Below are 15,847 nucleotides of genomic sequence, written 5' to 3'. Positions count from 1 at the left end.
CATAAAGTAGAGTACTCACCTGTTCACCAAGTTTCCTCCAGTTGCCATGTTTTTACTAGGCACACGACCAAGCAGGGTCAATCACAGAACCAAACATTTCTAGCCACTATGATTGGCCCAAAGGATGACCAAGTGAAACCAATCAGGGACTTCCATTAGGATTTTTCAATCAGAGCTTGGGAGATAGAAATTCATTTGCTTTTGAGTCACTATGCAGCTGCGTATAAATGCATGAAGCTCACATAGACAGGAGCTTGTCTGCAGAAGAGAATAAAATGGACTCTGGAGAGAAGTGTAGTTGAGAGATGGAGAAAATGAAAGCTTTCTGTTGGTATTTGAGTCCCTTGGGCACACATCCCTCATACAGTCTCACCCTTTCTAGTTTAGATATGTGAACCACAATCCTTTCCATCTCTTTTCTTAAGTCAGTCAACTTGAATTTCTGTCACTTACTACCAAAGGGTTCTGTCTGGCCCTGAGCATAGGTAATCTTGAAAGTGCAAAGATGATCATGTGAGAGAGATCCTGACAGTGACAATGGCTGAAAGGAAGATGAAAATGGTGAAGACAATATCAGTGATGGAGGTGGTTGTGGGATGGGATGGTGTTGCTGCTAAAAGAAGTGATGGTAATCATGGTTTAGATTAGATGGTGGCATTGATGGATGACATTGGTGATGATGTCACGTTGGTGGTGTGATTGGTAGTGAGGATCATGAAGATGCCAAGGCTTTGCCAGCCTAGAAACACAGGCCCAAACAACCCAAGAAAGGACCATCTAGAAAGGGCAGGGTGTTGGGGGTGCAGAGACAGAGAACAAAGTCTTCCAAAATGGCAGGTGCCATTCTTTTTTAAGCTGGGTAGCTCCTAGCTAAACCCGGACCTGGAGGGGTAGAAGGACCACAGGTGGTCTCCCATAGAGCTTCAGAATTATACTGAAACCTTCTGGAACAGAGAGACTTGGGGTCCCTAACCCCATCAGGTCCTTTTGAGAATTCCGAGTGCCTCTAGTCAAGAGGAGTAGCCAGGTTCAAACAACAAGCAAGATGAACTTGGGGGTAGGGGCTGCATTTTTGGTCAGTAGAAGAACGATCATAAAAAAGCACTGTGTCTTATGTCTGACCATTTATACTTCAGCTGTGTATATCTGTGAACATTTGTTCACCATGGTCTACTTGGTGAAAATGAGTCACTTTTGGAGAATAATAATAACTAATTTTTGTTAAGCATTACTATGGACTGTTCTGAGTGCTTTATTATACACATCATCTCGCAAGATGAAATCTCCACAAGAGTAGGTATTTCTATTTCTCCATTTAACAGATGAGAAAACCCAGATACAGAGAAGTTATGTAACTCACCCAAGGTTACACTGTTAGGAAGGGAAGGTGGGAAGCAAAGTGGCCTGGGCCCTGGATCCCACCTCCAAGTCACCACAGTAAGGGGAAACTGCCTCCCCCACCCTCACAACAAGGCTTTTGATCCAACCCCTTGCTCAGGGGCCTCCTTTTATCCCCTGCTACCCAAGAGAGCATTTTCCATAGGAAGGCCTGCGGCCAAGAGGGAGGAAGTAAACTTCTGTGCATCCCACCAAAGAAGCTAGGGGGCGGACTGGTCCTAGCATCCCCCGTGTGGAGAGAAGAAAGGCCTCTGCCTCTTCCTTGGGGTTTGGTCTGTCCTCCCACACAGTGGGCTCGTGCTGACAGCAGTGACCACAGAGGTCCAAGATTCTGCCACAATAGAAGATTATAGTTGTGACTTTGCAGTCAGTCAAGCCTGTGCGTAATTCTTGCTTTACCAGCCTGGACTGGTAACTACTTCTCTGAGACTGGATTTTCTCACCTGTAAAATAGAGACAATGAAAGCTATTTCCTTGGGCTATTATGAATACTTCGCACAACATTCAATTTGCAAAGCTCCTAGCCCAGTGCCTGGTGCAGGGTAAGTGCCTGATAAATGTCAGTCACCATTATTGTAGTAATATTTTAATTATCTGGAATTCACCTCTCCTCTTGATCATTCTCCTTCACATCCACGAGCAAGATTTCTGTTCTGCTTAAAGGAAAGAGGCCTAGGAGGGAAGCATCAAATGGCAAAAGAAACCCAGACCCAACTTTCACAGCGGGAGGTGTCAGTCTTGGCCCTTGAGCCGTCTCCCTCCCCAGAAGTTATATATCCCTGTGGCTGGATTTTTAAAAATAAACACATGCCATTTCCACAATGGAAAGTTTTCTTTAAAAAAAAAGAAAGAAAGTAAAACATTCCCCTGTCGTCTCCCTTGGCCAAAGAGAATTACAAAAGATAAATTAAGCCTTTTACACAGATGCACCCGGTTCCAGGTCTGGGGCTCCACCCTGTCACGGTTCTGGCTTTGTTGGAGGCTCCTGCAGCCCCTGGAGACCCCTTCCCCAGTGCCCCTGGGAGGCCCATGGGGGATCCACTATGGGAATATTGTCTTCTGTTGGAGGCGGGGTGTCCCAACTCCCCGATTTTAGGGCTTTTTCTTTTCAGTGGTGCCCTCTTCAGGCAACCAGAGCCACTGCACTTGCTAACCCTATCCATTTCCGTAGTGCCCAACACATTGTGCATAGACTCCACAGCCTTCCCTACACAGACGCCCCATTCAGGAGAAAATACCTGTTTAAGATCAACCAGCAAGTAAATGGCAGAACCGGGACGAGAGGGAGGGTCCCATTTTTTGGCCTAGGAACTTTCTTCCATATCTGCCACCCTCTTCCCCATTGAAGAACACGCTCAGAAACACTGACATCAACTTGGTGGTCTGGGGTGCGATGGGGAAAGCTCTGAACTTGCAGTCGGAAGCTCTGTCCGCTTGCTGTTTGCCCTCTTGTAACTCCACGGTTCTGAGTGTCTAAGTCTCATTGGCAAAATGGGAATAATGAGGTCTACCTCTTGGGGTTGTTGGGAGCCTGAATGGCCTAGAATGTAGGAAGGACTCCATACATAGTTTTAAATTCAAATGCACAAAGTCATCATTGTGTTTCATGGAAGGATGTGGGTCTTTTAATTACATGATTAATTTACTTGGCTTTTTGGAATTTTCCAGTTTTTTTTTTTTTTCAGTGAGCATACATTGTTTCTCTAATAATAGAAAGTTCTTTTAATTTTAATAAAAACATAAACAAGCCCAGCGCAGGGGCTCGCACCTGTAATCCCAGCACTGTGGGAGGACAAGGCAGGCGGATCGTCTGAGGTCGGGAGTTTGAGACCAGCCTGGCCAGCATGGTGAAACCCCGTCTCTATTAAAAATACAAAAATTAGCTGGGTGTGGTGGCAGACACCTGTAGTCCCAGCTACTCAGGAAGCTGAGGCAGGAGAATTGCTTGAACCAGGGAGGCGGAGGTTGCAGTGAGCCGAGGTCATGCCATTGCACTCTGGGCAACAGAGTGAGACTCCGTCTCAAAAACAAAAAAACAAAACAAAACAAATCCCAAAAAACATAAACAAGAGGGTCTATGCTTCTCAACTCCTTCTTTAGCACTATTCCCATCAGTGCAGGAAAAGAAGTGATTGGGATCCAGTCTGTCATATCAGGCTTCACACACACCACCTGCCTCACCTGGTGCCATGGCTTGGGCTCTTGAGGAGGTGGACCCTGGGACAGAGATTTGCATGCAGGGGATATACTGGGGAACATGGGAAGGCCTGGACAGAGGATGAAGGTTAATTGTAGTGCGGTAGCAAGAGAGGTCTCAGCCAACCCTGAGGGGAGCTTGTAGCTGGGATGCCCTTCAGAGTTGGCCTGGATTGAGCCCAACTCTGGCTCTCTGTGTAAACACTGGCTATCTGTGTCTACACCCCAGCATGAGTCCTAAGGTGCAGGCTAACCCAGGGGGGAGCGTGGTCTTGTGTGCAGCTGATCCCTTAAACTATGTATGAGCCATCAGCAGCTGTCACCCTACCCCAGAGGGACTCTGGGTGGTACATTCCAGCACCCACTATACTGAGATTCAAGCTGGCCCTGCAGGAGGCAGCAGGAGCAGAAGCTGACTCCTGACAAAAAGGCGCCTGTCCCTGCCTGGGCTCTCAGACCCACGTGCACACACCTGACTACTTGCCATGACATAGGTGGCCACAGAAACCAGGAAACTTAGAAACGAGGCATTTTACCAGCTGCATCTAAGTTCTTCCCTTTCCCACTTTCCCCATTAGAGCCCAGATGCTTCATCCACAGGGCACCTGGGGATGCAGGCACACAGCTGCCCACCTGAGGAAGTCTAACCCTCTTGCCACAGGACCTTAAAAGAGTGCTGTATGTTGAGCATCTTCTCAAATGCTCAGGAGCACTGGATCTCAAAAGGAAAGTCTGCCTCTCCACACCTGTGGCTCCTCCCAGGAACTCTGTGGGGAGTAGCCCTCCACCTTCTATCTGTCACACCTGGGGCAGGCATCTCTCTATACAGCTATTTTCACGGGCTGCCTAGATTTGGAAGCAGCTCACTAGTATACTGAGTGAATCAGTTAGAATGCTTTGGGTTGCAAGTAATAGAAAGCCTGCCCCAAACTAGTTGCTGAATTGGGTTTTTTGTTTCATTTTGTTTTTAGAGATGGGGTCTCACTGTGTTGCCCAGGTTTGACAAACTCCTAGGTTCAAGTGATTCTCCCACATAACTCTCTCAAGTATCTGAAACTATATGCCTGTACCACCTAGGACTTCAGCCTGGCTTGCTGAATTTGACCTTGGGAGGTATTGCCTGGAGCTGCTGACAGCCATCTTACCCCAACTTGAAGCCTGAAAATGAAGACAACTGGAAGACAGTAGGGCTGAGAAATGGACCAAGACTGCTCCCTAGTGACAATTTGAAATCCTGGAACAAGTTGCACCTCAAGCTAGAGCTATGTTGGGCTTTTTGGGAGCATGGTTCAATGAATTCTCTTTTGGCTCAAGCCTGATGAGTTGGGTTTTCAGTCACTGGCAACCCAGAGAGTCCTAACAATAGGGCGGGCAGTTGACTTACCTCCACCCCCACCTTGCCTGACCTAAAAACTCCTGATGTGTTTTGTACCAAGCTCAGGCTTTCAGTGAGAAAGCTGTTTCCCTGCCAAATGCTTCTGCTTGGGGGTGCTGAAACATGGGGACTGTTAAGAAGAAAAAACCAGTTGTCCATAATGGGTCAAAGTCATACGGTCAGGTTATCTCTTCCACCTAGGTAGGAACATGGTCATTACTGTGAAATGCTGGAGAAGGAGGTGCTCCAAAGGGAGGCAGAAGAGAATGGCAGGCAAGGTCCCCGCTTATGAGAGCATCAGCAGGGAGCTATGCATGGGTTACTCCCTGGGGAAACTGGGCCTGGCTGTTGGGAATGTTTCCCAGGAGAAGGCACGGCTCTGCTGCACATTCCCACTCAGGTCCTTCCTCAAATGGCTAAATAAACCAAAGGGCTTTGCTACGTATTTTTCATTCCACATACTATTTGCTCTGCCTGCCTGCCTGCCCCAATTTGCTGGCTGCCCCAGCCAGCCAAGTTTAACCCAACAGAGAAGTTCTTCCTACAGAATTCAAATTAATCCCATAACTCAAGGACCACATGTCAACTGTTCCACTGTGTAGCTTTGTGCCCAATTCAGCAGATACTTCTGAACATCTTCAGTCAGGCCCAGGTTTGATCAGGCCCTCTGTGAGCAATGGTGTGAATTAGATGCAGCTCCTGTTTCTCAAGGAGCTCAGAGTCGGGGGAGGTAGGATGTGAAAGAAATGAACTGTTACACAAGGTGGAGAGAAGTAAGGGCAAGTGGGAATTGGGGTTGGAGCCCTGTGTTTTCAGAATTTTGGGGAAAGGGGTATGTGGGGAGGTAGGGTTGGCAGGATTCACGGTGAGGGGTGGCTTTGGGGCTTACCCTTCAAGGGTGAGAGTTTCACTCTGGGGAGAGGATGCGAGATTTCTGGGCTGAGGGGCAATGGGAGCTGAGACACAGAATGATCCAAGGCCACATGTTTATCCCTTCTTCCGTCTTCCTCTGGCCATGTTTCCACCACTGGGTTTCTGCCTCTAAAACTCAAAGGGGACTGTGAAAACATCATACTCAGGGGGTGAAGGGTTGAAACTGAGCCTTCATGGGTCACATTATGGCCCTTCTCCCTAATTAAGTCCTTGTGTTTTTGGTTAGGACTCTTCTTTCTTTGAGCCAATCTGACAAGCTCAAAGTGAAGCCAAGAATTACATATCTTTATAGTAGCATGATTTACAATCCTCTGGGTATATATCCAGTAATGGGATTGCTGGGTCAAATGGTATTTCTAGTTCTAGATCCTTGAGGAATCGCCACACTATTTTCCACAATGGTTGAACTAGTTTACACTCCCACCAACAGTGTAAAAGTGTTCTTATTTCTCCACATCCTCTCCAGCACCTGTTGTTTCCTGACTTTTTAATGATCACCATTTTAACTGGTGTGAGATAGCATCTCATTATGGTTTTGATTTGCATTTCTCTGATGGCCAGTGATGATGAGCATTTTTTCATGTGCCTGTTGGCTGCATAAATGTCTTCTTTTGAGAAGTATCTGTTCATATCCTTTGCCCACTTGTTGATGGGGTTGTTTGATTTTTTCTTGTAAATTTGTTTAAGTTCTTTGTAGATTCTGGATATTATCCCTTTGTCAGAGGGATAGATTGCAAAAATTTTCTCCCATTCTGTAGGTTGCTTATTCACTCTGATGGTAGTTTCTTTTGCTGTGCAGAAGCTCTTTAGTTTAATTAGATCCCATTAGTCTATTTTGGCTTTTGTTACCTTTGCTTTTGGTGTGTTAGTCATGAAGTCCTTGCCCATGCCTATGTCCTGAATGGTATTGCCTAGGTTTTCTTCTGGGGTTTTTATGATTTTAGGTCTAAAATTTAAGTCTTTAATCCATCTTGAATTAATTTTTATATAAGATATAAGGAAGGGATCCAGTTTCAGCTTTCTACATATGGCTAGCCAGTTTTCCCAGCACCATTTATTAAACAGGGAATCCTTTCCCCATTTCTTGTTTTTGTCAGGTTTGTCAAAGATCAGATGGTTGTCGATGTGTGGTATTATTTCTGAGGGCTCTGTTCTGTTCCATTGGTCTATATCTCTGTTCTGATACCAGTACCATGCTGTTTTGGTTACTGTAGCCTTGTAGTATAGTTTGAAGTCAGGTAGCGTGATGCCTCCAGCTTTGTTCTTTTGGTTTAGGATTGTCTTGGCAATACGGGTTCTTTTTTGGTTCCATGTGAACTTTAAAGTAGTTTTTTTCCAAGTCGGTGAAGAAAGTCATTGATAGCTTGATGGGAATGGCATTAAATCTAGAAATGGCCTTGGGCAGTATGGCCATTTTAATGATATTGATTCTTGCTATCCATGAGCATGGAATGTTCTTCCATTTGCTTGTGTCCTCTTTTATTTCATTGATCAGTGGTTTGTAGTTCTCCTTGAAGAGGTCCTTCACATCCATTGTAAGTTGGATTCCTAGGTATTTTATTCTCTTTGAAGCAATTGTGAATGGGAGTTCACTCATGATTTGGATCTCTGTTTGTCTGTTATTGGTGTATAGGAATGCTTGTGATTTTTGCACATTGATTTTGTATCCTGAGACTTTGCTGAAGTTGCCTATCAGCTTAAGGAGATTTTTGGCTGAGATGATGGGGTTTTCTAAGTATATAATCATGTCATCTGCAAACAAGGACAATTTGACTTCATTTCCTGATTGAATACTCTATTTCTTTCTCCTGCCTGATTGCCCTGGCCAGAACTTCCAACACTATGTTGAATAGGAGTGGTGAGAGAGGACATCCCTGTCTTGTGCCAGTTTTCAAAGGGAATGCTTCCAGTTTTGCCCATTCAGTATGATATTGGCTGTGGGTTTGTCATAAATAGCTCTTATTATATTTGAGATCAATACCTAGTTTATTGAGAGTTTTTAGTATGAAGGGCTGTTGAATTTTGTCAAAGGCCTCTTCTGCATCTATTGAGATAATCATGTGGTTTTTGTCTTTGATTCTGTTTATATGATGGATTACATTTATTGATTTGCATATGTTGAACCAGCCTTGCATCCCAGGGGTGAAGTCAACTTGATCGTGGTGGATAAGCTTTTTGATGTGCTGCTGGATTCGGTTTGCCAGTATTTTATTGAGGATTTTTGCATCGATGTTCATCAGGGATATTGGCCTAAAATTCTTTTTTTGTTGTTGTGTCTCTGCCAGGCTTTGGTATCAGGATGATGCTGGCCTCATAAAATGAGTTAGGGAGGATTCCCTCTACTATAAAGACACATGCACATGTATGTTTATTGCGGCACTATTCACAATAGCAAAGACTTGGAACCAACCCAAATGTCCATCAATGATAGACTGGATTAAGAAAATGTGGCACGTATATACCATGGAATACTATGCAGCCATAAAAGAGGATGAGTTCATGTCCTTTGTAGGGACATGGATGAAGCTGGAAACCATCATTCTGAGCAAAATATTGCAAGGACAGGAAACCAAACACCGCATATTCTCACTCACAGGTGGGAACTGAGCAATGAGAACACTTGGACACAGGGTAGGGGACATCACACACTGGGGCCTGTCGTGGGGTGGGGGGGAGGGGGGAGGGATAGCATTAGGAGGAATACCTAACATAAATGACAAGTTAATGGGTGTAGCACACCAACATGGCACATGTATACATGTGTAACAAGCCTGCACGTTGTGCACATGTACCCTAGAACTTAAAGTACAGCAATACAATTAAAAAATAAATAAATAAATAATAAAGTCTATTAAAAAAAAGAATTATGTATCTTGAAGCATCATGGTGGTTTCTGAACCATCCTGGTATGTGAAAACCTGCTGACAAATATTGCAGCTACTAAGTCTACCTGTCACAAATTGGCCATGTTGGATGACATTAGACACAAGCTGTGATCGTTGCCATCTCCACATTGTAGGTGGTTAGGTTTTGAGCACAAAGGATTTGAGAAGAGGGGAGAAATAAACCTGTTTCCAAAAGAGGTGATGATGGTGGGGACATAGGGGCATGGGCTAAGTGAAGGTATGGTCTAAAAAGGAGAGAGGTAGGTAAAGAGGTGAAGCAGATATAGGAACTCTATATAAGAACATAGAAGTTGAATATTGTATTGAAGCTGGTAGCTCTGCTGTGTGACCTGGGACCACCACACAACTTCTCTGTTCTTTATTTAGGAAGGATAAAAACATTGGAAGCTCTGATAGTGGATGGTGATGAATTAGTGATCAAATACTGTGTAACAAATCCCCCAACACTTTGTGATTTAAAACAAAAAAATAATCATTCATGATCTTTCACAGTTTCTATGCATCAGAAATTATTTGTGACTTGTCTGAAGTTCTAGCTTGGGTCTCATGTGAGGCTGCAGTCAGATGTCAGTCCAGGCTATACGTATCTAAAGGCTTGACTGGGGCTTGAGGATCCACTTCTAAGGTGGCTCAATGGCGTTTCATGGCAGGACTCAGTTCCTCTCCATGTGGGCTCTAAGGCTTCTTGAGTATCCTCAAGACATGGCTGCTGTCTACCCCCAATGCAAGGTATCCAAGAGACCAAGATGGAGGCTGCAATATCTTTTATGGTCTGCCCTTGGATACCACACACTCTCACTTCTGCTGCGTTCCATTGGTCACAGAGGTCAGTCCTGATTTAATGTGGGAGGGGACTACCAAAGGCATGAATATCAGAACATGAAGATCACTGGAGGCTAACTACCACAGTGCTCCCTCTAGCTGCAATGATGCAAGATCCTCCTACGTGCAAAATACACTCACCCCTTCCTAAGCTCCTCAAAAGCCCCATCCCATTATAGCATCAACTCAAAGTCCACAATCTCATCATCTACAGCAGGTCCAGGTATGGATAAGGCTGCTCAGGGGCAATTCTGCAAAAACAATTCATTTGATGGTGAAAGGTACTGGGGAGCCAGGAGGGATCTGGAATAGGGTGGAGTGGGAAGCAAAGGATAGGGGATTATATGCAGCATAGCGTGATAGGGCAGAGAGTTCACTCTCCATGTATGAGTCTGAGAGGTGAGGCATCTCAACGTGGCCAGGGAGAAGGGAGCTTGAGGGACTGAAAAACGGGGTACTTCAGACATTCCCAGAGCCTCTCAACTCAGTCATCACTGAAATACAGAAAGATCTACTTTGTGTCTCCAAATCAATTTTCAATTAACTCTTTATTTCAAGTCCTAGATAAAGTCAATTCCTTTATCCAGAGGATAAAGAGGCTTGACTCCCACGTGTCCCCTGTCTTTCCATCCCAGCACCCCTGACCTCTGAGCTTTCTCTCCTCCCTGCTCAGATGGCCCCAGCCTAAGCCTCTTACCCTCAGTTTCTGGAGACAGTGTGAACAGAACTTCCACCACTGTGGAAGGCCAGGCGCTCTCACTAGCCTCTGTCCTCCAACCCACTCTGCCAAGGCTGACTCCTGGCTTCTGTTTCTCTTCTCATTCCTTGGCAGTCCCACATACCCTCTAACTTTGTGAGGTCTCTACCTGCTTTCCCGCCAGCCAAGTTGCTCATTGTGCAAGGGTGAGGGGGGTGGAATGATGGGAACAACATAGTGCAGTTATGAATTCCAGTTCACCAACTCACGAGTGAAGAAGCAGGACTGTCTCTATTCTTGCCACTCAATTTAGACTTCAAGGCCTTATTCTGCCACCACGGTAGAATCATAGTCACTGTCAATATGGAGTCTCTCTCCTTTTCCATGGTGGCATCTAACTTTCTGGAGGCTCAAGTGGCATCCAGGCACCTGGTCTTCAATGTGATTTGTGATGCCCATCACTGTGCCTGTCCGTGTTCATTGGTCCCTGCAGGTTGTCCCTTTGCAGGTTGTCCCTTTGCGGGCCCTTGCTGATCTGCTCTTCTTGTCTAGTCCCACATTGCTCTTATGAGCAACGGGGTCATTCTGTTCTTCAGGTCCATGCTAGTGTTTGGGAAAGCTCTGCAGGCTGACTAGGACTTTGCTGCTGGAACAGTCCATGAAGCGATTTCTCTTGCCTGGGGTCTTACCACCTCCCTGTGCTCTCTGGATAATGGGACCCAGGTCTTGTCTCCTCTCAGGTCCTCCAGTTCTCTCTGGGACCCTCTTCTGGAAGCCACTATTATCTATACTCTTGTGGCTCCTGACCTCTCTCAACTTCCCACTCCACCCCCAAGATGGGGGCTCCTTTACAAATCTGAGAGATGGAAGCATTGCCTTGCTCATGTTTTCTTCCAAATTTTGCTGGTATGGGGATTTTCTTCTGCCTCACTGGCCTAAGACTTTCCAACTCAAAGTCAAGAGACTCCTTGCTCTGCTTTCTGGGGTCACACCTCTTCTCTGAGACAATGAGCACAGGACAGAATTTGGGTGATGATGAGAAGGAAAGGGGCAAAGTGTGTAAAGGAGAAATACCAGAGGGGAAAAACATTGGTTAATATTTTCAAACACTAACTTCTGTCAAGTTTCCCCTGAAACTCAGACAAGACCTGTGAAGTCCTGCTACCAGTCACAGTCAGATCCAAAATGAGAATCTGGAGCCTCTTTCTGCACGCCCAAATACAGTCTTTGATCACCTATTTGACTTACACTTAGGAAGGGGTCTGGGCACAGAAATGCATTTGAGCACATGGTCTGAAATGAACCCCTCACTTGGGTAGGTTGTTGACAGCAAAGATGCCAAGGGAACCTGACGTCTGGACAGAGAATGATGAGAAGACCTTCAAGACCACCAGTCTGATCAAACCATCCTAGGACAGGAAGAATTTCAAATAAGTTTCCATCAATTATACATGAACATTGGGTGGCTGCGAATTGCCAGGCAAGCACTTTAGGGAGCTCGGAGGAAGGCAGGTAAGCCAGGTCATGGCTGAATCTTGGGGACCAATATTTCCCTGGAGGAAATCTGGGGGAGAAGGCAGTCTGGGGAGGGGTCAGGAAATCCTGTGAGATAAGGGAGGGTGGGAAAAATGGGACATTTATTATAGAGAAGAGACTAAGATCTCTGAAGGGCTTCCAGGTAGGACTTGCTCTAGGATTCCTTGTAGGACCTTAGGAAATCAGAGAGTGAGACTTCACTACTGAAGGAAAAGCTTAAGGATTTGAAAATGTTTGGAAATGGAAGGACTTCCTTAAAGGTAGCAAGTTCACTCTTGGGGGATGATGATGCAGAGGATGGACGAACTACTGATGGTGAGACAGACCCTTGGATGGAACATCTCATGAGAACTCAGAGGTCTCTGCCTTGCTAAGATGTCATGATTCTTCATACCCACTGAGTTCTGATACCTCCACCTCATTCATTTCCATTCTGCTAACCCATACCTGTGATAACTCAGACAGGTGCTGTCTAAAGACATCACTGGTTGTGAAAAATGAGTTTGCTGAGAGATAGAAAGTATACATGAGATCACAAGGGAAGGGCTTGCCCTGCTTATGAGAACAGACTGTTTCTGAACCTTCCTTCATATGTAAGCAATCACCATGGTAATTGACATCATTGTTCACTCTGAACTCACTACAACCTTACCTCCTCCTCTTTCCAAGAAAATTGAGGTCATCAGGTATGAATTCTCAATTCCTAGGCATCCTCACCATCAGGTCTTGCCCCAACCAGATTCATCCTGCCTCCTTCCCTGCAGCCTCAGAGGATGAGGTGTCTCTCTGTTCAAAGCCAACCAGCCCACCTGTGTCTTTGACCTCCAATTCTCCTGCCTCCTCCAAGAGGCTACCTAATCAGTCATCCTTCCCTCTCCTGGATCTTTCAGGACTGGACTCTCCCAGTCCACTGACTGCTTCCCCTCTACCTAAAAATATACTCAAGCTCTCACATCCCCAAAATGAAATCTTCCCCTGTCTTCCTCTAGTTTTTATCCAAATATCCCTTCTCCCCTTCTCATCCAGCCCTCTTTAAAAAGTATCGTTGACCCTTGAACCATGTGGTGCCTAGGAGTGCTTACCTGCTGTGCAGTCAAAAATATGTGTATAACTTTTGACTTCCCCTAAATTTAACCACTAATAGGCTACTATTGCCCAGAAGCTCTACCTAAAACATAAATTGTTGATGAACACATATTTTGTATGTCATATTTATTATATACTGTATCTTTATAACAAAGTAAGCTAGAGAGAAGAAAATGTTAAGAAAATCATAAAAATGAGAAAACATATTTACTATTCATTAAGTGGAAGAGGATCATCATAAAGGTCTTCATCCTTACCATCTTCACTATGAGTAGGCTGGGGAGGAGTGGGAGGAGGAGGAAGGAAAAGTATGGGTCTTGCTTTCTAAAGGGTGGCAGAGGTGGAAGAAAAATCTGCTTATAAGTGGACTCATGCAGTTCAAACCCATGTTGTTCAAGGGTTGCCTGTAGTCTACACCTGCAGTTCTCCACTTGCCCAGCATTTACTCAAACCTCAGTCCACAGCAAAATGGTCAACTGGAGTTGCTCATAACTGCTCTGAATGTAATGACCCTGATTGACAAATCCAATGAGTATTTCTCAATGCTTAGCTGCTGGTTCTCACTGTTAATTTTTAAAAGTATTGAATGCTTCTCTTCTGGAACTCTCTTTTCCATGGCCTGTGATAGCAGGCTCTTTAGGCTCACCTGAGGTCTCTCGCTGTCTTTTCTGTCTCCTTCAAGAGCTCTGTGGTAGCCAACTTCCAAGATGGTCCCCAAAGATGCCCACCTCATGGAGTTCACCTTGCATAGCCACCTCCCCCATTGTACCAGTTGGACAATGTGACCAATAGAATCTGACTGAAGTGATGGTATGTCATGTCCAAGATTAGCTTATAAAAGACAGTGCAGTTTCCACTTGGTCTTTCTCTCGTTCTGTCTCATGGATCACTTACTCTGGGAGAAGCCAGCTGCTGTATATTGAGAACACTCAGACTTTCAAGTGTCTCGAGAGGCCCACTTGGCATGGAACTGAGTCTTCTAGCCAATAGCCAGTGAGGAATGAAGGACTCCAATTAGCAGCTATATGAGTGAGCCCTCTTGGAAGTGGAGTCTCCCCCAGTTGAGATGACTGCAGCCCTGTCCATCAGCTTGACAGCAGCCTCACAAGAGAGCTTGAGTCAGAATCATCCAGCTAAGCTGTGCCCAGATTCCTAAACCTCAGAAATGGTGACAAAATAAATGCTTGTTGCTTTAAACTACTAACGTTTTGGGGCAACTTGTTACTAGGAGCTAGTAAGACTGCCTTTTCTTGATCCTATACATGAAGTTCCATGAATGCTGGTGAAATGTTGTTACACGATCTAATTTCCGCCAATGGGACCTGAGGAGTAGCCTGCCAGGTGTTATTGATTTGTTGTTGTTATTGTTGTTGTTGCTGTCAACAAGTTTATTGTCTTTATCTGAAAAATTCTCATAGAAAATTGGGTTAGCTCTCAGCAGTCTACTCGTGAACTCTGAAAAAGCTTGTCTTCTTTTGAGCTACCTGATCTTTCTTCTGAGCAAGGGATACTTTGGCGTAGTACCACCTCTTCTTTTTAACTTCTTTCTTGGGCTTCTTCTCCTAGGCTGGATTCTCTCGTATGAACTTTCTTATACATAGCAGCATGAACTTTCTTATACATCTCCTCCATGAGGTCTGGGGTTACGCTGTTCTTTATGTATTGAGAGAACTATTCCTTGTGAGCATCTTCATCTTCCTCCATTAAGTAGCAAGAGTAATCTCCAACATTCTGGCCCATGATATGCTTCCGGTGTACTTCTGCATTAAATTCCTTGCTTTCAGAATCATAACCAGGGAATCATTTGGTACTGTGAGCGACAGACAAGCCTCCATCCACACCTCCCTTCAGGGCCCCCAAAACTTTATTGCCAGTGGTACTTCTAGCAAGGCCTGCATCCAAATAGCAGGTAAAGGCACCTGGCTGACCATCGATGCCTTCCACATTGTATTCATCTACAGTCACCTCCACTTGGCGTTCACAGATCTTACCCATGCCAAACTGACTGAGAAGACTGTGGGCCAGCAGCAGGCCAGTACAATACGTTGCAGCATCATTTGTCAGGCCAATCTTCACGCCATATTTTGGCAGTTCATGTGCATATGCTGTGCAGGCTATCATATCCCCTTCTAGATGGGAGTAAGCAATCTGACAAATGATATCTCTGTTTGTTACACAGACTATCATCCTGTATTTGGGTGTGTCATGTTTATTTTTATCCTGTATCACCAGTGTTTCTGAGCATAGTAATCAGTTTTACCCTGTCATCATCTTCTAAATTTCACTTGGTACCTCTTAAAGTAGGCCTTATTCTTAACAACTGTAACAAACCCCATCCTGTGGAACAGAGGCTCGACAGAGACCTGCAGGCCCAGCAGCGCGCCTGGGTGTTTTGAAAAAGGTTTCTCTCTCTGATAAAAAGAGGGAGATGAGTGAAAGACTCTCCTTCTGCCTTCCAGCTTTTAAGTGTTATCATGCAGGTGTGATTTTGGAGCTACACAATTTGCTATTCTGGAAAGTACATTTTCCCCTCATTATCCTCCTAGGATAAGGTAAGCATGGAAAATATGCCCTTCTTGGGGGCTGAGTAGTTTTCTCAAACTGTAGAAGTTTGCAAGCCCAAGAGTTAAATCTTGAACAAAGTTTAAGTCTAAGAACCTGATTTTTTGAGGGGAGGGGGAGGTGCAATATAACTAACTTTAAAATGTAACAGTCTTCTTATCTGATTCTGGACAAATGCATATACCAGTAGCCTCATCCATAGTTTTAATTTTAAACATACATTTAAAATTTTTCTGAACTCTCTCTTGTACGCATTGACCTCTAGTTTCTTTTTTCCTTCCTTCCTTCCTTTCTTTCTTTCTTTTTTTTTTTTTTTGAGACAGAATCTTGCTCTGT

General features: G+C 44.8%; 1 pseudogene; it reads right to left on the bottom strand.

The window, feature by feature from the left end:
- Window positions 1–14,676: 14,676 nt before the first annotated feature.
- LOC117082349 lies at window positions 14,677–15,285 on the bottom strand (annotated as a pseudogene).
- Between the last annotated feature and the right edge of the window lie 562 nt (window positions 15,286–15,847).

This window comes from Trachypithecus francoisi, unplaced genomic scaffold (genome assembly GCF_009764315.1).
Source record: "Trachypithecus francoisi isolate TF-2019V2 unplaced genomic scaffold, Tfra_2.0 Lachesis_group9, whole genome shotgun sequence".
NCBI lineage: Eukaryota > Metazoa > Chordata > Mammalia > Primates > Cercopithecidae > Trachypithecus > Trachypithecus francoisi.
The sequence above is the reverse complement of the archived record's forward strand: the minus strand, read 5'-3'. Positions and strand labels throughout refer to the sequence as shown.